The sequence below is a fragment of the Rhineura floridana genome, chromosome 6 (assembly GCF_030035675.1).
Source record: "Rhineura floridana isolate rRhiFlo1 chromosome 6, rRhiFlo1.hap2, whole genome shotgun sequence".
In the NCBI taxonomy this organism is placed as follows: Eukaryota; Metazoa; Chordata; class Lepidosauria; order Squamata; family Rhineuridae; genus Rhineura; species Rhineura floridana.
Window position 1 is genome coordinate 20134721 of NC_084485.1, and position 23154 is coordinate 20157874.

Here is a 23154-nt window from a genome sequence, read left to right on the forward strand (position 1 = left end):
CAGAAAGTTGAAAGTTGATATCCCTAATTCATTGGTCTAAAATGAATTTAGCAGTCCTAAAATTTTGTGTAAGGATAAAATCAAAAGAAAAACCTAAGGAATGCAGTTTTACAATAAAAAATTTAAACCAAGAACACTACCAGTTTATTTATCCATCCTTCTGATTTAGGAAATCATTATTAAAATAAAATGTTGTTTTGAAAAACACTTTTAATTAAAAAAAAGCCATTAACACATCTCAGCATTCCTAAAATGCATCATTTTATAAGAAACATTTAAGGGTGAATATAGACACACATTTTTTGTTGTTTGCCACATTTTGAGTAGAGATACAATCTTCTCCCAATACTGTGTTCAGCAGAAATCTGTTCTGGTTTTAAGCCAAAGGGTTTCTGCATAGTGCTGCTTAGCTGGGCTTTATGACAATCAGAAACCACCTCTCCCCCAAGAATTTGTTTCAAGGGGTTTTATTTCTTAATAACCTTAGCTGGTTTCATTTTAAAAAAAAATGCTGGACTTTTGATCAGATAAATATGCAAGGTGCAGTAAGAACAAAGCAGGCAGTAAAACTGAACATTGGAGGGAGGGGGCAAAGAGACCATGAGCATTTAATCCCAAACACATTATTTGACAAGAAAAGGGCAGGTGGTGAGAAGGGAGAAGAATCATCTGCAGCAGAAAACCTGGTGCCTAACTCCTATTCATGGGTACATATGTACATCTTAAGGCTGGATTTTCTTTTCACACTAGGCAAAATTCGAAGAAATTAAAGGTAAGTCACATTTATCTGGCTCTTTATATTCTTGCCTCATATTTTTCTATAAACTTTTAAGAAACAATCAGTGTTTCTTTAATTCATATTCCAATGTGCATCCACATTAATTCATTTTAAACCCTTTTTATACCTTGCTTTGACCCAAATCAAGCCGTATAATAAACTTAAATCCCATTATGACCATGCAAATTGTTACAAATGCGATCAGACTCTTGTTTGAATCATTTTAGGAGGACTAAAAAGGAACCTTCATCAGTTTGTTAGGAAGGTTGAAGCTGCTTTGAGGCAAGAGAGAAACAAGTTACAATTCCAAATAGCTTTTAAAAAGTTGCATTTAAGCTGTGTCACAGACCACAGCAATAAACCTTCCTTAATTTTCAAGAGTTGGCGTCAAGATAAATGCATACAGTAGGGCCCCGCTTATACGGTGGGTTAGGGACCAGGCCCCCGCCGTAAAGCGGAACCCATAGACTATAATGGGGCCGTCACGCAAAAATGTCACAGAATTGGCTTTAAAAAAGGGAATTTCCCACCGCCGCATTAGCGGAACATCGGAATGCGATTATTTGCCTTAAGAGCTTTTTTTTTTGTCAAGAAGATTCTCAAAAACCTCCTATATCTCCTTTTTTCCCCACACATAAGGACTGTATTCTGTGCCCTTAGTCCACATCACGTGCCCTTCATAAGATTCTTCTTAAAACACACACACACACAAAAGAGCAGATTAATTTTTATTGTTATGTCTGACTAAAAAAATTCCAGAAGGCAAGCCGCAATCAGATCCCATTAGCTGTTAGACTGGAGGAGTCCCGTATTTAAACGTTCCAGACCTCAATAATGATCCACTCAAAACAGGGGTGAGGAATATTTTTCCATCCAAGGTCCATATTCCCTTCTCAGCAACCTTCTGAGGGCCACATGCCAGTGGTAGGCAGGGCCATGGACAAATGTGGGTGGAGTAACAAATGTAAATTTTATTTCTGTACAGTAGGCTACTTTCTACACACATTTTCTATTCTCCATCCAGCCAAGCAAAAGACATCCTCTGAGTGCAAGAACATATTCCAGCCAAGCAAAAATTCTTGAGGCTGAGGGCCAGGTAAAAAGCCTTAGAGCGCCTATTTGGCTCCCAAACCTGAGGTTCTACACCCCTGATATAAAACACATAGCAGCCACACAAGACATTATGGAATTCATCACAATGTACACACAAAGGAAGCATGCAGTTGCTCACTTCTTTTGTAACCTGTTACAGCCCCTTAATTCACTTCTGAATTAATGAAAATAGGGTTCATTTTTGGACACCATGTTACAGCACTAAGTACAGTAATATGAAGACTATATTCTCAGTGTGCTAAGCGCTTTAAAAATTCTTATTTTATTCATCCTTACATCACCTAGGTTGGGACATAAGTATGCCTCTCCCAGCCCCGAACTCTGACCTTAACCACAGATCATGCTATCTAGTGTTCCTATGTAAAACAGGGTTTCAACTAGATTTGCAAAGACTACTGTTTGGAGCAGAACAATAGATTTAACCAAAGTCATGGCTTAATCAATCTGAAACTATATCCTGTACCATGTTGGCCCTATGCAGAGATCCTCTTGCACTACAACAACAAGCCTATTTACCAGATATGAATTACTGATATTACTGGTTAATTTTAAATTAATCTTTGCACTAAGGTGCAGAAACAGGAAGTTCAACCCTTTATATCAATTTGAATCAGATTCACTCAATACAAAGACATAAAAGCTTGGAAAATGTGCAGGTAATGACTGCTAAAAATCATCCAAGTTACAGAACATACACCATTAACTCCCAGTCATCCTGTCTTTATGAAATCTTCTCAATTCCACCCAACAAACGTCAGTCAAAGAATCTCCAGTTCTATTATAACTCACATTTTTTCTAGTAGAATATAGCAGACAAAAGGAGATGTAGGCATGCATGCATATTTTGCTTTAAAACATCCTGACAACAAAGTTAGCTTCTTGGTTCTGCAAAATGTACTACATTTTAAATGCAAAATTCCTTGTCTTCATCCTGGTAAATAGCTAAAGAAGAGACCCAGTTCAGAAAAAATACTAAGTATTATGTGCAATGGTTTCCAACTACATGAACAAATCACAGTGAACCTCAGGCATGTGTACTCCCACGTACCCCCAGTTTTGTGCAGGATGAGGAGATTAGAAGCCATTTGCTTTCAGTTTAAACAATCCACAGTTCGTTATGATGTCTGAATTTGAAGAACTATGATTAGATTTTAAATATGGTTTGAAAACAAGCTAGGATCTGAAACTGCGTCACTACCCATCAAACAAAATATTGCCAAATAATCTAGCTTTTCCAACCTGATCTTAGGTTAAAGGTTTGCAACTATATTGATTTTGAAAATGCTTTTATATGTGAAATTGTTTAACTTTTTAACATACGAAATTGTTCTTATTGTTAAACTGCTCTGAGATGCTTTATAGTTAGCAATTCATAAATGGAAATAAATAAATTAATACCAGTTGCAATGGCCAGGGCTGCAACTAACCATGTAAACATTCACTCAGAGATCCTGTCGGTGTTTATAGAATTCCTACAAGAGGGCATTTCATGCAGCAGCTCTTCAGAACAACATATTTTCTATCAATTTCCTATACAACTAAAAAAAAAGAAATTATGAAAAATCTGCTAGTTTTCAAAAAAAAATTGTTTACAACTTGGAATTTTCAACATTGTTTATTGTACAAATGTGCATCCATTGTTCCAGAACATACATTTAATACATGAAAGACATGGTGAAATAACTTCATGAGCATATTTTTCCAGGTGTGCAGGCAACTGCTTGAAATCCTTCAAGAACAAGTAATATCATCAATGAATAGGTTCAGGATTTTACTTTTAAGTGCAAACAACCTCTAACACACAAGTGTCATGCTTTTCCACCATTTGAGTTTCTGCCATAATATCAAATGGGAAATTCACATAGGAAACATGCAGAAATTGTATGCAGCTCCCCTGCACAAGTTCCTCTTTGATCATTACAGCAGAAGCACAACCATTCAAAGTAGGTATTTGTGCATCTGCTTCTTGGCAATTCTGTTATTATCAAATATCAGAAGACAAAACTGGACACTTGGAATTAGCACGAGACAGCCTTATAACGAGTTGGATTCTGGATATCCAGAATCACTGCTACAATCATCGTTGTTCATATTTCTTCTGAACACCTATTGGCACAGCCAATATTCCAAGCTATTCTAAATTAGCAATATAAATATTCAGAAACCATCTGGCAAAAGTCTCTGTAAACCTCATATTGTCACCTAGGTTTTAAAGGCACCCCAGTAGTACCTCAGTGTTGTAGGCATCATCAAATGTAGCACCTTTAAAAATTCCAGTGCAAGGAGGAGACTGGCAGGTTAGAGATACTCCAGCTACAAGCCAATCTAGGGAAGGAGGACAAGCACCTTTGCAACCGTGTTGTCAAACAGAGTTTTGGGCTATCTGGCTGTGTCAAACCTCTTCTGTCTGTCCCCGACTGCACCATCTTATCTACAAGAGCAACTGTGCAAATGGACACTAAGCGACCAATTATTATTACTACTACTACCCCCACCCCCACTTCACCCAGAGGTCTCAGAGCGGGTTACAACCATTAAAAAATATATCACTTAAAATAATTAAAGCAACCTAGAAATCACAACATCAGAAAAAATAGGGTGGGTCCTAAAAACATACATTTCAGGTGTCAAAGGCCAAGGTGAAGACAGACAGACCAACCATAATCCCCTAAATTTAAGTACCATTTAGGTCTTGCCCTACTGTTTTCAAACATGAAAAAACCCTTTCTTAAAAATTTCAGATCAGTAAAAATAGGAACGAAGAATTTCACAATAGGTGGATTTGTGTGGGGATTGAGGAGTCAGAAAAACTGCTCCAGTTTTGAAATTCCATAACCATTACATGACAAACCCACTCACCTCCCTCCAACCATTTCATCTCAGCTCAGAAATACCCTCTTATCTGCCCCTTTTCTCCTCCCATTCCCATGCTTAATTTGTGAAAGCCTGGGTGGAAAGATAATTTGAAACAGCCTTCTGTGTCTTCTGCTTTGCATGTGTATGATCCCAGGTTCGATCCCTGGCATCTTCAGGTAGGGCTGAGAGAAACCCTGAGAGTTGCTGCCAGTCAGTGCACACAGCACTAAGCTAGATGACCCTATGGACCTGACTCACTATAAGGCAACTTCCCATGTTCTTAAGAAAGTTTGGTTTATTAAGCTATATTAATGGTTTGGCAGCTTCCTATGTTTTGCCCCACTAACCTAAGTGAGTGACTCTTTCTGCCAACAGAAAGAAACAGAGTAGCATAGAAACTAACACTGTGAGCCTCTCCTGCTCCTGACATTAACAGTCATAGAAGATTCTTCAGGATGGGAAAAAGCAGCTTACGGAGGGGACAATATCGCAAAGGAAATGGTGCCACATTGCCCCAACCATCTGAGGTCTTCCCTCTTCAAACTGGGGCCTTTGCATCATATTTTTTAAAGCCTTTAAAAAGAACTATGCAATGTGTATACAATGTCTTTATATGCCACAAAAATGCAACTATACAAAAAAACCCCCAAAATACCTTATTATTTAAATGGGTTTATTTTATATTTATACTGTGCCCTCCAAATACATCAAGGTGGATTATAATAAAATATTAAACCATAATGCATTAAAATCAGCTAAAAACAGCAACTATTAATGCAGCATCCAAACCAAACAAATCAACAAAGGTTGAAAAGCTAGACAGTCTGAGAATATACAGTATAAAGGTCTTTCCCTAGCACCAGAAGGACATCAGAGTGGGTGACAGGCACACCTCTCTGGGGAGAGTTAGAGTGCCACCACTGAAAAAAATGTCTTCCGCTGCACCTCACATGGCAGGAGAAACTGGAGAACGGTCTTTGCTTAGCATTTAAAAATATATGTAGGGACATGAGGTGTCAGATGATCTGTCAAGTACCGATTCCCAAGCTACGAAGGGCTTTAAAAAGTTAAGACCTGCACAATGAATGGGCCCAGAACTCAAGTAACAGCAGTTAGCAAAGCACCAGTGCAATATGCTTATAGCACCCAGTCATCAGTTTTGCAGCAGTATTCTGAATTGTCTTTAGAGCTCCATATATAAAGTTTTACAGTAGCCAGTATATCCAACCTTACTTTTTTGTTTCAAAAATGCTGGCCACCTGGGTAGGGTGAAGGAGCAAAGTCAAGGAAAGTAAAGCCAGGTTATAAGCAAGTGGGCTTGGGCAGCAAGTTAGGGACGGAGCCTGTACAGAGTGGGTTTCCAAATCAGCCTTTATGTACATGTCATCACATCCACAATTTGTGTCAAGAAATACAGAGAACCACTGCCACCTGTCAGCCATTTCAGCTGTCTACCCTAACCTTCCATCTAATTAAAAAGTAGTCCACCATTTGCTCACACTCCTGACAAATTGAGTCTCAGCTAATGGATATTAATGGGAAACATTCACCATAAAATTCAGTGAATCCTATGATTAAGTTGGCGTTTCTCACGAAATAGTGTCAGGAAACAAAACTACATTTAGAAGAGAAAAATCATGTGGCTATCATTATACTAAAAATAGGGGACGTGCCTCTGGCTATTCTGATGTTCGAAACTGCTATGAAATTTCTTCTAAAGCACCTAGCATCAGCTAGTTAATCCTTTCACCTTCTGGATAATGACACATACAGCTTTATCTCTCTCTCTCACTCACACACACACCTTTCATTTAAATACTTAAATACTAATGTTGCTTCTTCTATCAACTTCATCCTTGTGAGAACAGACTGGTGTTTTTTTTTTTTTTAAAGTATGCCTTCTGTACAAAATCAGATGGATGAACTGACTGAGTGACCCAGTTGAAAATACTAATGTCAGCTGTTCTGCTATGATTCCTCAGAAGCCTGAGGCCAGTATAAAACCATTTCCACTTAATTTTCTCGTTAAGATATGATGGTTATGGTGTGACGTACACCAAACTTGCCAAAGGCATTCTTCTGGCAAGATTATGCCTCTTGAGAAATGTTCAAGGTAACTATGTGACTTAACTGCATATTTATTACTGAATGCCCCCTATCAAAACAGAGAGGAAAAGGCAGCAGGGCAATTTTTCACCTCAGGCCATCCATCTTAATAGCTGGTCATTAACATAAAAGAAAATAATTACTACAACACATTGTATTGCCCTATGCTCAAGCACCTTACAACACTTTTAAAAAGAGAAGTCTAGGTCTTGGTAACAGAAAACTCATATTACGATCAGCAAAAATTATGGCTATAATGAACATTTACATTTAGGACAAGGAAATACAGACAGCTGAAATTCATGTCTTACTTCTGAAATTTCTGATAACAAGACAATGGGCTACAATCCAGAGATTTTGTGTCATTCCTCTTCATCACACAGATCCCCCCCCCAACACCTGGTGCTTAACCTCATAAAGCAGCCTTGGTGCTAAGGACTGGTATAAAAACAGCCCTGTTTGCATCCCTGGGCTCCTTCTGGGAGGAAGGATGGGAAATTAAATAAGAAAAAAAGAAAGAAAACTTCTTGAGTTCTTTGCATTTCAGAAGCTTGCAATGTTGCTTATGTATTTGGTCCCATAATAAAGTTCTCTAAACCATTTTGTATTACATCTGACTCCTTCAGGCAAGCAAAAAAGATATTTGGGAGATGATCTCAGGGCAGTGGGAAATGCAGGGGGAGGAGAGGTGAGGAAGGTGAAGTTCCATTAGGGAGGAGAGGTGAGGAAGGTGAAGTTCCATTAGGGAGGAGAAATCAATTTGCACAATGTTAGTTATTCTTAAATATTAAATACATTAATATTAAGTAATCTCTATATAACCATATTGGCCCTATAGCTAATCTCTAAGGGAATTAATGTTTCTACCAAATACACTGTTAAAGGAGGTGTTTCTATGCAAATAAGGAATTTAATCATTTATCAAATGGATTTTTACACTGTGCCAACCAAAGGTATTTTATTTTCAACCTCTTTCAACAAGCCTTTTAAGTTGAGACCTTATCCCAGTCTGCATCTGTGTTGGAATTGCTGTTTAATATGCTTTTTAAACCTTTTTAAAAAAACAGTATGTTTAACTTTTTTTTCTTTTTTAAGATGTCTTCAAAGCTTTTTAAAAAAATGTTTTGTTTTCATGTATTCTAAAGTCTTTTTTCATGTTGTTTTAAAGTGTTTTTAGTGCTTTTGATGCTGCCCTGGGCTCCTTCCTGCTGGGAGGAAGGGTGTGAGATTAAATCAAATAATAAATAAATAACTAAATTTTCAATTGATGAAAATAAACAGTTCTATTCTCCTCAGTGACTGAGCAATAAGTCAGTACCTCTATCAATCATAGGCACAGCATTTTTGTTTGTTTTGTGAGGATGGGGCTGGACCAATGCAGAGTGGCATAGAAAGAAGCAATACTGGAAAGAAAAGACAAATACAGTCTAGTGTGCAGGTTCCTATATTCCCATACTTCACCTCACAAAGTGTCATTTTTTAAATTCATATGTAAGCCACTCTAGGAGCTTTTTCAGCTAAAGAATGAGGTAAAAATGCTGTAGATAAACAAATAAACAAACAGATGATGGTATTAAGAAAGAGCTCACACAGGAATACTTTAAACATATTCCCTCGATAGGAAAAAAAGTTAACCAGCATGATGGAGACATGCAGGCCTGGTTACAAGAAGAACAGCAGTGTAAGTCTCTATTTGGTTGTAAATCAACAAAATTTAGTGATCAGATCTGCACCTCTGCTTATTAAATGTATGAAGTATCATCAATGGGAAACAATGATTTAGAACTTGTCTTTTTCTTGCTGATTTAAATCAATTATACAAACCGCCTTGATTTAAAATCAATCCACCCTGAATAAAACCATTTTAACACTACCAAATGGAATGAACAGTAGGCAGCAAATGAACATTTTTAAGGAGGGAGTTCCAAATCCTGGGTCTTACCATCAAGAAGGACCCTGTCCCTTGTTGCCACAAACATAACATTTTGTGAAGTCAAGCCTGGAAATATAAATCTATCCAGTGAGCAGATGTTTATCATTTCTTCTTAGTGTTTTGCCCTGCCTCTGAGGCTAAAGCAACAAAGGCAGGGGTTTCAAGCAGGCAGGAAGGTTTATATGGGAGACAGAAGAAAGCAGCCCTTCAGATACTCTAGTCCCAGACCATTTAAGGCTTTATAGTTCAATACTGGCACTTTGAATGGCACCTGGAACAAACTGGGAGCCAGTGTAGACCCTTAAAATTACAGAGTAATACATGCTCAATGTGCTGAGTCCTAGAAAATAACCTGACCACCGTATTTTGAATCTGCTATAGTTTAAATGCTTTTCAAGGGCAGCCCCATGCAAAGCTCACTGCAGTAGCTTAACCTAAAATTTATAGTAGGGCCCTGCTTTTCGGAGTTCCACTAATATGGCTGCGCCAGTGGGGCGATCAGCTGGAGTGCAGGGAGCTCGCGTGCTCCAGCTGATCACTGTCAGCTGGAGCCCGGCGGCTGGAGCTCCCCGCACTCCAGCTGATTGTGCGCTGCAGCTTATCAGCTGTAGTGTGCAATCAGCTGTAACGCGGGGAGCTCGTGTGCTCCAGCTGATTGCTGTCAGCTGGAGCCCAGTGGCTGGAATACAGGAGGGCCCCACTTTCCGGCGGTTTCCACTTTTCGGCAGGGGCCTAGAACGTAACCTGCCGTATGACTGGGGCCCTACTGTACTAAGGCATAGATGATGGTAGCAAGATCTTCCTTTGCAAGGAGGTGGCACAACTGGTGAACCAACCAAAGTTGATGAAAAGGTCCCAGGGGCATGGGTGCCATGTGAGCATGCAGGAGCAGAGACAGAACTAACAATACTCTCAAGCTATAAACCTCATCCTTTGGGGGATTGCAACCCTAGCTAAACAGGCTGACTGCTACCAACAAAGCCACCCACTGCCAACACCTCCATCTTATCTGGGTTGAGCTTCTTTTTGTTAGCCCTCATCCATCCCATTAACGACTCCAGGCATCTTTTCAGAATATCCACTGGCACATCTGGATTAGATGAAAAGAAGAAATGCAGCTGGAGTCATTTGCATATTGAGGGCACCTTAACCCCAATCCCTGAATGATATGAAACCATTGGGATGGTTGATGTTAAACTAAATAGCTTTTCAAATTATGTCAAAGCATCGAAGGCACATAAGCACATACATGCAAAACTTCCCATGTCTTATTTTAAGATCCGTTAGAAACATGAGCTATTATCTGCCAAAATAAACAAATCACATCACCACATTCCTATCCTTCTGGCAAAGTTGTGCCCCCGATTGTATGAAGGATGTAATCAAGTTAACAGCATCCTTCATTGAAAAGGAAAAATGTCTCTTTCTTTAATAATCATGTGATCGTGGTTTTTTCATCTTTGATGATGAGAAAGCAGGATATAAGCACCAGACATCAGTATCGGACATTTCTACAAATCAGTTCAGAATTGTGGACTTGCAACTTTCTAATTCATCCTGAGTCTTAAGAAAGAGGCAGGCTTCTAGTCTAAGTAAGTGAATAAATGTTCTCCAATTAGACACCAGCGAGTGGGAAGAGAAAACTAATTGGCAACCAACTTTTACAAATAAGATGTGAACTTAGTGGGAAGGCAACATCCTGCAAGTCCACTACCTAATGACAAACTCAATGTACTTGAATTTTAGACACTAAGGCTTCAGTCCTTCGTATATAGAAAAGACCTGGTCAGGATTGAAGGCAATTTCACAGCAGCAGAAGAAATAGGAATTGTATTTAAACCTGATAGCCAGGCTAGCAAAGGAATGCATCCAGCACAGAAATTCAGCAGGCTGCTGGAGGAGGGATGGGCCTTACTATTTCTCCTCTGCCAGGACCCATCAGGCTTGTAAACATTTTTGCAGACCAGTAATTTCTGTGGATTTATCTACAAGGATGATTTAACCACCTAACATCTAGGTGCTGTACATGATTAAAATGATAGCTCCAACTGAAGGCTTACAGTCAAAAAGACATAAATAAGTACATGTAACCACCTCTATCCCCAGGCTTTGAGGGAGGGATGACATGGATGGTGATCATTTTAAGAGAGGATAGCAAGTAATGAATTCCAGTGTTATTTATATCAAAACTTAAATTCTACTTTTTTAGGCAAACTTTCCATTCAAGATAGCTTACACTATAAAGTATAAGAAAGCAATAACACAATCACACGTATAAAACCAGACAGAACAAAATTAACAAAAAAATGCCTGCTGAATAACACAGCTTAGAATGCCTGCTTTAGAAGCAGCAATAAGAGAACTAGTTGAATATAACTGGGGAGAGTAGTCCATAGGCTGAGTGTTATAATAGGAAAAGCTGTTTCCCTTGTCTCCACCAACCCAACTTCTGTCAGAGGGAGGACAACAAGGTGAGCATTGGAAGCTATGGTGAAGTTCTCAAACAGCCTCACATGGGAGTAGACAATTCCCAAGATATCCTGGTCACAAAATGTCTATGATTTTAAAGGCTAATGCTAGCACCTTGAGTTGAGTCTGGAAACAAATTGGCAGCCAGTAAAATTTGTATAAAATTGGCATAACCTAGTCCAGTGATGGGGAACCTCCAGCTTGTGAGCCTAATAAGGCTCAGCAGGGGTTTTAATTTAAGTTTCCCCCAATTAATGCCCATCTGTTCCTACACCTTATATCAGTGGTTCCCAACCTTTATGAGCACGGGACCCCCTTTATAAGCTGAAAATTTTTTGTGACCCCCTCCCCCCAGGGAGGCAGGCTGGTTGCCAGGAAGGAAGGGGGAAAGCAGCCTTTCTTTGCAGGCTTGCTTCTTTTTGCTTCACAAAAAGCCCTCTCCTCTCATTCTAAGTAAGGGTGTTGCCAGTAGCGGCAGTGCAAGGAGACGGGAATCAGTGATAGTAATCCCCTCTTCTTCCTGGTAGCCCCACCCTCAGCCTCCTTTGGCATCTGCCATGTATTTTATAGGCAGATGCCTGTCCTTAGTGTGCCTGAAAGACGCTCTGGCGCTTCAGCAAAAGGCCTCCCCTCTCGTCTGGAGCAAGGGGGAGGTGTCACCTGCAGCGCCAGTGGAAAGCAGACAGTGTAGCAGTGAAAACTTTTTTAAAAATTAATAAATAATTCATTTCTTTACTGTTCACGGCCCCCTCTGGATTACTTCCTGGCCCCCAGGTTGGGAACCACTGCCTTATATCATATATGGTATCAGGTGTAGGGCAGGTAAAAATGTGGCTGCAAAGAAACAGTTATGAATCTGTGCATCTTTGCCACTAAATGCAAGCTCTATTAGGACTGACTCTCCCAGGGAGCTCTTAATCAAAACTCCTGAATAGAGCCAATCCCTGCTAAAAGTGTGGCTTGAAATCACCACCAATTACTGACTTCAAGCCCTGCTTAGACCAGCTTGGACCTTCCCTTGCAGCACAGCTTGAACTCACACTATGCTGCAAAGGAAAAATGGGTCACTCAACATCATGACAACATCAGATGACTGATAGGTGGGCAGCCCCACCCACCTGTCAAAGTGGCCTGCTGGGGGTAAGGGACCTAAGAACCCAGCACACCATTTTGAAAAGGCGATCTCCACCTCCGATGTAGTCCATTACTGACCACTGCTACCAATCTGGCAGCAGCATTTTGCATCAACTGAAATTGCTGGACTACCTAAACTATGTGGGCAGCCCCATGTGGAAATCATGACAGTAGTACAAACTGAAAGTAACCAGGGCCTGCATGACTGTGGCCCGGTCCATCTTCTCCAAAAAAGGCTGCTGTTAGTTGACCAAATAAAAGTGGCAAAAAGATAATCCTGGACATCCCAACCACCTACACATCCAAGAACAACAGATTCAGGAGCATCATCCTTGTTGCTTCAGTCATGGTTTGACAAAGAATGTGGGTCTGCTAAGAAACTCCTGATTAAGCAAATTAAATTATTCCGTGCCAAAAACCACCCAGATATTTTCCAGCAATTATTAATAATGAGAAGAGATTATAAAAGGTTACTAAAATCAAAAAAACAATCTCTATATCAAGCACATTGGAAGGTGCTAGATAAAGCAGCCCGAATGGGCACTGAGTCAGAATTTTGGCGACTTCTGCAGGGGACTCTGAACCCAGTAAATCACACATCCATCCCCCCTATAATGGAAGAAGAATGGGTGATGTTTTTTAGTACGATCTTTGGTAATCAATCTACCTATAAATCAGTAGTTAATATAGAAGCGTTGGATGATCTACCACCTTGGCCCCCAGTTACAACACACGATATTGGGACACTGATATTATCTCTGAAAGCTGGGAAAGCTCCAGGAGAGGACATGCTTCCCCCTGAATTTTTTACCCAAAATTTGTCCTGGTGGGAACCCCTCCTAGCTTCTCTATTCACGCACATAAACAACACGGGAAATATTCCGCAGGGCTGGTTAACCAGCATCGTGGTACCAATTTTTAAAAAAGGTAATCCTGCAAATCCAGCAAATTACCGTCCTATAAGCCTCCTAAATGTATCTTTTAAAGCTGTACAGCCGATTTCTGTTAAATAAATTAATGGACTGGGACGAGACTGAAACAATAATACACGATGCACAAGCTGGCTTTAGACCCAAAAAGTGCACTATCGACCAAGCATTTATATTATAACATTTATTAAGAAATACCAGTTCAAAAGCCTCTTCATCTTTATACATCGCCTTTATAGATTTCTCGGCGGCTTTTGATACAATAGATAGAGAGCTGCTTTGGCAAAAATTGGCCCGTACTAACATAGACCAAAGATTGCTATGGTTGATCAGGGCCCTGTACCAATCTAACGTCATCCAAGTTTGACAAGGGATCAAAGGCATCTTGTCAACGAAAATCCCCGTATTCAGAGGAGTAAAGCAGGGGTGCCTATTAGCTCCATTTTTGTTCAATTTTTTTATAAATGACATAGTGGATGCATTATCATCTCCCTCCTTCTTCCCACCCTTTATTGGAATAGAAAAAATCTCCATCCTCCTATACGCTGATGACGTGGTTTTATGTTCTCAAACCAAAATAGGCCTTAAAAGAATGCTACATAAATTGGAAGAGTATTGTCAGTCCCAGAAACTTAAGATAAACCATTCTAAATCAAAGGTCATGGTGAGTGGAAAACATATGAAAGCAAAGAATTCCTGGTCACTAAACGGAGTCCCAATAGAACAGGTTAATTCCTATAAATATCTCAGCATATTGCTGACAAATAACCATTCCTGGACCCCACAGTTAAAAGCAGTGACCACAGCAGGCGCACGCGCCCTAGGTATAGCCAAAAAGTTTTTTTACACGCGAGGGGGCCAATTGATTCCCCCTATGATTAAAATATTAAAGGCTAAAATCCTAGCTAAGATACTATACGGCGCAGAACTATGGGGCCCAGCCGCTAGATCCACCTTGGAGCCCACCCAGAACGCCTTTATGAGGATAGTGTTAGGCCTCCCCCCGGGCACTCCGGCTGCCCACATGAGAGCTGAACTGGGACTCCCCTCAGTAAGGGCACGTATAGATATGGCATACTTACGATACTGGCTTCGAATTCTTAATATGAATAATACATCTATGACTAAGAAATGTTGGCAGGTACAAATGGCGAAGGGAGGTTGGGCGAAGGAATATCAATCAGTACTCATAAAATACGACCTTACATTAGATAAACTTTTAGACTTAAGCAAAATGGCTCTCCGCAATTGGATTTATGAATGTGATGCAGCCCAGGACCGAGCCTCAATTGTGATGGCCCGGTTTTCAACATGGTACCCTCAAATTAAACTTAATCACACGTTAGCAAATTATTTAGACTCACTTGACAGAGCCCACATTAGAAGAGCCTTTACAGCTCTGCGCTTTCAAGTTATGTCATCGGCCTATTTGGAAGGCAGATATCGAGGCATACCAGTGGCTCAACGTCTATGCATCTTTGGATGCATGGCAATAGAGGACATTACACACTACATACTCCATTGCCCACTTTATGACAATCCTAGGCGGAAATTTTTATCCACTTTTTAAAACCTTTTAATACCTTATTCAGATAGGGAAAAGATTATAATGCTTTTATTGGATGAATGTAATTATGTATCACTAGCGGTTGCCAATTTTGCCATGGCAGCACAAAAAATGAGAGATTCCTATGTTAAGAGTGTCTCCCCCATGAATGAGTCACCCAAAGAAATGTAAATTGTAAGATGATACGTATCAATGTATGTTTGTATGTTTTAACATGTATTCTTGCACATGGCCCATGGCTTAGCATGCAATAAAGATTATTTATTTATTGTTGCTTCAGGGAAAATGAAACATTGTCCAAAACCAGCTGGACATGTCCCCCCAAATCATAAGAACCGCCAACCAAGAGTATTTCTGTCTTATCTGATATTTTTCAATTTGTTCACCTTTCTCCACCACAAGACTTCTACTACCTTCTTTGCTGCTTGAAGAGAGAGATATCTTCATACTGATGGCATCCCAGCCCAAATCTACAGATGATCCAATCTAGCAGTTTCATGCAGGGCTGTGGAGTTGGAGTCATGGAGTCCGAGGCAATTTTGGGTGGAGTCAGAGTCGGTAGAAATGTACTGACTCTGACTTCCAAATAAATTTTGATTGACAAGAAGCAATTTTGGGTGGTGTCGAACAGTAGAAAAATAGAGGAGTTGGAGTCAGAGTTGGAGTCGGACAGTGGAAAAATAGAGGCGTCGGAGTCGAAGGTTTGGCGTACCAACTCCACAGCCCTGGTTTCATGTACAGTAGATGTTACAAAGCATGAACGACAAGATAGAAACTTGAGGTACCCCACATGCCAAAAGACTACAGTGTAATCATCTAACACAAGCTTCTAGGACCGGCCCTTCAGGAAGGACCTGAGCCGCTCTAAAACAATGCCCTTCCATATACTTCCTAGCCAGAAGGGTAATATGGAAATTCTTACCGTGAATTTCTATTCCCAGAAGTTCCTGGACAACATTCCTCAATCTGGCTCTGGAAGACAGGGTCCAATTTCTAGCCACCTGACCCACGGGAGGGGCCATCCCACCCTCTAGACCTGCTGGAAGAGCTAGGACGACCCCTCAACCCCAAACAGACTCCAACGAAATAGCAGGAACATGAACCGGGGCAGGCCCACCCCACTACCAACAAGAAAGGAGAAATCAGAACAGTGAAAATTGGAAAAAAACAACCAGCCAACAGTCCACTGTCTACTAGAAAAACACAGGAAACAAGAATATGAGAACAGCAAAATCTAGGAAATCCCACTGGAAGTCCCTAACTGCCATCCCACATGTCCTGTACAGTGCTGGCAGAAGCCACTAAGAATCCAGCAAGGCTCAGCACAGTCGGAATGAAGAGGTGGGGGAATGCCATCCAGGAACCTCTGGGAATATAAATTCATGGGAAGATTTTCCATGTCTTCCCCAGTGGTTCCTGAAAGCATTCCTCAATCTGCGATATACCAGAGCAGTACTCTTACGGGTGGGATTCCAGAAGCCACAAATCATGGCTGCACCACCTTCTGTAGGACCTCCCTGCTGAAGGCAGCGTCTGAAGATGCCCACTCATTAAGCTTATAGTGCTTAGAGAATGTGTGAAGGGAGGCCCAAGGGGCCGCCCTACAGATATCTAAAATAGGGAAACAGCCCTTGAATGCTGTAGAAGTAGCCGCCCCACTCAATGAATGAGCAGTGAGATTCCGTGGAGAACTCTTACCCAGGGCTTGGTAAGAAAGCGCTATGTTGTCCCACAACCAACATGAGATGGAAGATGACGAGACTTTATTCACTGCTAGAGCCTCCCGGAGGAAACAAAAAGGGCCACTGACTGCCAGAAACTGGCTGATCTACTGAGACAGAAACACCAAGCCCTGCGCACATCCAAGGAATGCAATACTCTTTCCCTGGCCATCCCGGATTTGGACAGAAAGATGGCAGCACAATTTCCTGCAACCTGTGGAAGAGCAAATTAACTTTTGGGACAAATCATGAATCGAACTGGACAACCTCCTAGTGCTGATGAAAAATGCGTAACTGGGAACTGGAAGACAAAGCCCCAAGGCCCGAGACCTGATGGGCCGACATACACTATGCTCAACATCTAAGGCCCTCCTCCGGGTGCCTACTCCGAGGGAAGCTCGGAGGATGGCAACAAGGGGGAGGGCTTTCTCAGTGGTGGCCCCCAAATTATGGAATGATCTTTGTGACGAGGTGCGCCTGGCACCAACAATGTTGTCTTCTTGGCACCAGATCAAGACTTTCCTCTTCTCCCAGGCATTTTAGCATGCATTTTTAAATTGTTTTTAATTTTTTTAAAAATTGTGTTTTAAAATTGTTTTTTTGTATTTTAAAATTTGTATATTTGTTTTTATTGTTTTTAATTGCTGTAAACCGCCCAGAGAGCTTCGCCTATGGGGCGGTATAGAAATGTAATAAATAAACATCTTCAAATGACACAATGCCAATGATTCAAAGGATGGACCCATCAAGTCTGAGCTAACCCAGTTCAGATTCCAGGTGCACTACGGGGGATTATGTAGACCCACCCCCCTTCATGAATCACCTGTACAGGGGCTGAGTTACAACAGAAAAATCGCCTCTGCAACCCAAAATGCTACCAAGCGCCACCCCTTGCTGCTTAAGCGCACTAGTACTGAGTCCCTTATCCAATCCCAACTGCAGGAACCCAAGTACATCCTAGACAGCCCTAGCAGAGGAATCCCTTCCCTTAGACTTGCACCAATCAATGAAGACCCTCCAGGTTGAGCTATACACTCTGTGAATGGAAGCGTTCTAGGAGACCAGAACAGTGTCAGAGACCGCCCCTGACACTGCCAACTCCTGCAACCAGCCCCTCTCAGCCTCCCACTGTCAAGCGGAAGAGCTCCAGCCAGGGATGAAGCACCAGATCCTCCCAGAAAGGGAGACACCAGGGATCCTGAACAGAGAGGTGAAGCCGCTCCAGAAACCAAGGTATGTGTGATCAAAGCCCAGCCACCAAAATGACTTTCGCCCTCAGCTGATGTATCTGCCTCACTCTCTGTGAGAGCAGACTGAAGGGATCGAAGGCGTAAATAAGGCCCCTTGGCCAAACTGTTGTCAATGCATCTATGCCCAGGATTTCCGGAGACAGGTAACGAGAGAAGAAACTGCTAACCTGGGACTTGTTGTATGTCACAAAGAGACTGACCAAAGGACAACTGAACTGAAGAGTGATCTGTTGAAACACCTGGGAACGCAACCACCACTCCGAATCTGACAAGGTGATCCTGCTCAACCAATCCACTGTCACATTCTGCACGCCTGCCAGATGTTCCACCATCAGTGACAGAAGCCGTGACTCCACCCAGCTGAAAAAGCGACATGCTTCTTTCATCAGTGCCTTAGACCTTGTGCCATCCTGATGGCTGACATACGATTTGGCAGAGACACTGTTGGTCCTCACGAACACATGACAGCCTGTGCAGAGCTCCAACCAGTTGATGCTCCTTTGTACTTCCCTGGTAGACCAAACTCCTTGAGTAACATAAGCATCCAGATGAGCCCCCCCCCCAACCATACATGCTGGCATCTGTCATGATGATCTTCCAGACCAGTATCTCCATGCTCACACCCTCCAGACATCTGTGAGGGACCAGCACCACAGCAATTCCTTGAGAAGGTCCGGTTCAATAGGAATTTCCACACTGCATGATAGTGCAATCTGCTCATGGAATGGAAGAAGAACCTGAAGCAGTGGCCAATAATGGAAGCAAGACTAATTTACTAGGCACAAAACAACCATCCCTTGAAGCCTGGCCAGCTTCATCAGGTTGGCAGATCCTGAGGCACCAACCCTCTCCAACAGAGAAATGATCTTGTCCACTCACTCCTGGGTGAGGCGCAGGTGAAAACTGTCGAAGTCTACTTGAATCCTAGATGAGCGATAGTCTGGGTGGGCTCCAGAGCACTCTTTTTCACGTTCAGGCACACCAGAGTGGTCTGAACATCCCTTCAACATTGCTCCCTTGACAGCGCCTGGATGCGGATGTCATCCAGATAGGGATGTACCTGCACCTCCAGGCTCCTCAAGTGTGCCACCAAAAACAACTAGTACCTTGGTGAAAACCCTGGGGACAGAGGCGAGACCGAATGGAAGAGCCCTGTACTGAAAGTGCCTCCTGTCATGGCAGAATCAAAGGTATTTCCTGTGTCCAGGACAGTGTGTGAAGATATACTTTGGATAGGTTGATGGATGCCATTCAGTCACCCTAATTAATGGCTTCTGCTATTGACTTCAGGGTCTCCATCTTGATTTTCTTGTACAGCATTCTTCTGTTCAGCCAATCTGATGTGGCATGGGCATCCCCATTTTTCTTCAGAACCAGAAACAGGATTCAGTACACCCCACTTTCAACTAGGTCCCAGGACCAGCTCCACTGCCCAGATGTTGAAGAGGTGGCTGATGGCTGTGAGGTAGGCTCAAAGTTTGTTTGGCCTCTTGGAGCACAGAGTCACTACGAACTCTTCCTGTGGCAGCTTAGAACGCTCCAATGAGTACCCTGAGGAAACAGTCTGAAGAACCCTTTTGTCTCAGGTGATTCTGCCCTACTGGTAGAAAAATGGAGCAGCCTGCCCCCTATGTGGCCCTGGGGCGCTGCTCTCCTAGCATTATATGGACTGGCCCTTATTTGTCCCCTTCTGGAACTTGGAACCTGTGGAGAAACTCAAGGATGACTGACTTCTAGAGGAAGCTGCCCCCAAAGACCTGTCTGTCCTGCTCCAGCGTTGTTTGAAACCTCTGGAAGAACGTGGCTATTAGAACGATCTTGGGCCCTGAAAGGACTAAGACTGTTTGTGCTTGCGCTAGGCCTTCCTGGGAGGGGCAAGGCCTTCTGCTTGTCATGTGTTTCTACAAGGATTTTCTCCAGTGGCTCCCCAAACAGCTTGGATCCTGCAAAGGGCCAGCTGACCAGCCTGGATTATGATTCGGGGTCCACCTCCCAGCTGCAAAGCCAGATATTTTTATTTATTTATTTATTATTTGATTTATATCCCACCCTTCCTCCCAGCAGGAGACCACATTGTGCCAAACAATTGTGGTTGCTGCCATGGGTCTGGTGTTAAACTACATAGCATCCCTTGTTGTATCCACCTGGAATGCTGCAGCAAAGGACATCTTCTTGAGAGCATCCTTGATGTGATTGGGGACGTCTTCCCTGGTCGCCAGTTCATTCACACACAGCATGTTGGCCCAGGCAAAGACAGAGGCCACTGCCTAAGCTCAAAAGGAACAAGCCTCTGCCTCAAAGCCTCTGCGCAGCACATCCTCCACTCTCTTACTGCAAGCATCTCTGGGGTCTTTTTCCCACTCAGCAGGTATAGCTGTGGAGGAGGATAGTGGCTACTGGATGATCCACAGAGGGGGCCTCAACTGGGTCAGATGGTTAGAAGTTGGACCCTGCCATCCAGAGCCAAAGGAAGGAGCTCCCCGCACTACAGCTGATTGCCCTGCTGGCGCCGTATTAGCAGAACGCCAAAAGACGACCCTACTGTAGTTCCCCTCTATTCAGCACTGGTTAGGCCTCATCTTGAATACTGCATCCAGTTCTGGTCTCCACACTTCAAGGAGGATGCAGACAAACTGGAACAGGTTCAGAGGAGGGCAACAAGGATGATCAGGAGACTGGAAACAAAGTCCTATGAAGAGAGACTGAAAGAACTGGGCATGTTCAGCCTGGAGAAGAGAAGACTGGGGGAGATATGATAGCACTCTTCAAGTACATGAAAGGATGTCATACAGAGGAGGGACGGGATCTCTTCTCAATCGTCCCAGAGTGCAGGACACGGAATAATGGGCTCAAGTTGCAGGAAGCCAGATTTCGACTGAACGTCAGGAAAAACATCTTAACTATTAGAGCCATATGACAATGGAACCAATTACCTGGAGAGGTAGTGGGCTCTCCGACACTGGAGACATTCAAGAGGCAGCTAGACAGCCATCTGTCAGGAATGCTTTGATTTGGATTCCTGCATTGAGCAGGGAGTTGGACTTCATGGCCTTATAGGCCCCTTCCAACTCTACTATTCTATGATTCTATGATCCCAGATTGAGGAATGTCTCCAGGAACCACTGGGGAATTGACTATTAACATGGTCAGTGGTATCGAAAGCTGCTGAGAGGTCCTGCAGAATAACCAGGTTTACACTCCCTATTTATTTCCTGGCACACCACATCCATCAGGGCAACCAAGGCACGAAACTAGAATGGGATGAATCCAAGCAATCAGTCACGGTACAGTGAGAGAAAAAAGTCTGCAAGTGGACAATAAGTGGGAATAACATAGGGTTTTCCATTAAGTTCCTCAAAGAATCACAAGACTGTGGGAGAGAATCTTGAAGAGGTAAGATAAGCATCACGCAGCAAGGGAATCAAGACATTTAAAAGCCCATTCATTTTTGAAAATTGAAACAAATGCTGAAGGAAAAAAGCATGAAGAGGTCTGGTCAAAATGATGAGCAGAAAAAGATGAGCACCGTTATCTATGCTGCTGACTGCAATGTTAAAGAGGATGACAGAAAAAAGCGACTGTAGGACTTAGCAAGGCACAGATCATTGGCAGTATGGCAATTCTTCTGTGGAATAGCAACTATGAAAAATGAACTGATACAAATTGAGGAAAGAGAATGAATGAAAAATGTAATATTTATCCTTTAGAGGGGATCCTCTCAGATGGGTGGAAAGAAAAATTAATGTGACATTCATCAGAGGAAAGAAAAATCTGGGAGTACTGGTTTTTGTTTCAACAGGGCAAATCTGAAACCATAAAGAGCAAGCCCAGATGAAAAATGAGAATTAAAATATAAAACACAGAAGGACAATATGAACAACAGTCTGTAGAAAAAGTCAAGAACAAGCAGGATCAAACATACAAGTGGTAGTTAATCTGCGTGAAGTACCAAGCTACCCATGGAGAACAAACTACAATACTAACTTAACTTATTATAGGAGGTTAATTATATTTGCTTCAGCAGTGAAATCTCTTTGGAGCTCTTCAAACAAGCCCAACAAAACGTTTGAACATAACTCAGTGGTTCCAAAACATTTTTTCCCCCAAGCTACTTGAAAATTGCCGAGAGTCTTGGCAGACCCCTTCATGATTTTTCTGCCTGATGTAGCCATTGTAATGTGCGGTGTTAGATACTGGATGATTTTTAATTGTATTTGTACAGGCACCAAGGGCCACCTGACTGAAGCTTGCAGACCACTGGTGGACTGTGGATGATAATTTGGGAACCCCTAGCACAGCCTTTCCCAACCTTTGAGTCCCCAGATGATGCTGGACTACAACTAGCATGGCCAATGGTCAGGAATGATGGAAATCGTAGTCCAGCAACATCTGGGGATCCAACGGTTGGGAAAGGTTGCCCTAGCATAACTGATATTAGACATTCTAATGCCCAATATAATTGGAAATTAACTCTTGGAAGAACAAAAAGTCTTATAGGCTTACAATAATTACCAGGTTTATTCAAAACTGAAATTGAGGTGCGTTGGGAAGAAACCCTTTAGTAACAGAATCTAGGGAAAGCTTAGATAGAAAAAGGAAAGCTAGAAAGGTAGAAAAAGAGAAGCCAGGCAACCTCAGACTATATTACCCCCTTTCTTCCTTACTACTGTTCATTTTTCTTGCTTTAGGTTTTCTAAGGAACAAATAGCCAAACACACACAAATTTCCCTATGCTTTGACAGCAGGGGCTTTCCCCTTTAGGGCTATTACAGAACACACCACTCTAAAAGTTTTTTGTTTTTGCATTTTCCTTTCAGCAGCAACAATGAATCAATCATTCACTTTACTGAATACTTTCACAAGAAACCAACTAAATATTCCAGGTTTGGCCAAGATGATGTTCTCTAGATGTTTTTGGACTGAAACCTCCATCATCCCCGACTGCTGGCCATGCTGGCTGTGGCTGATGGGAGTTGTAGTCCAGTACCTTTTGAGGCCACTGTGTTGGCTACCCCAGCATATATTAATGAATTTCCTACTGCCCAAATGAGGCAAATGAAAAACATCAGATTAGCTCAAACATACTATTGAAAAGGTATAATATTTTTATTCACTTCAACAAATCAAAATTATTCTTGGTCCTAAAGCCACATTTTTAAAATTAAATATCAGCCCAGTTGCCTGACATGCTGAGCACTAAACATTTTGATTAAATAATATTTTTTTAAAAATCTGAAACAGAAAGTGTTGGCAAACAGTTTTATGATAAACAGATTTTTATTTTCCCCTCCAGCTGAC

At 42.0% G+C, this 23154-nt stretch overlaps 1 protein-coding gene across 8 annotated transcripts in view; it reads right to left on the reverse strand.

Annotated features, from left to right (window-relative positions):
- The window catches only part of GNAS (GNAS complex locus), a 265132-nt gene that overhangs the window by 123262 nt on the left and 118716 nt on the right, over positions 1-23154 (reverse strand). The gene's annotated exons all lie outside the window — the stretch shown is intronic.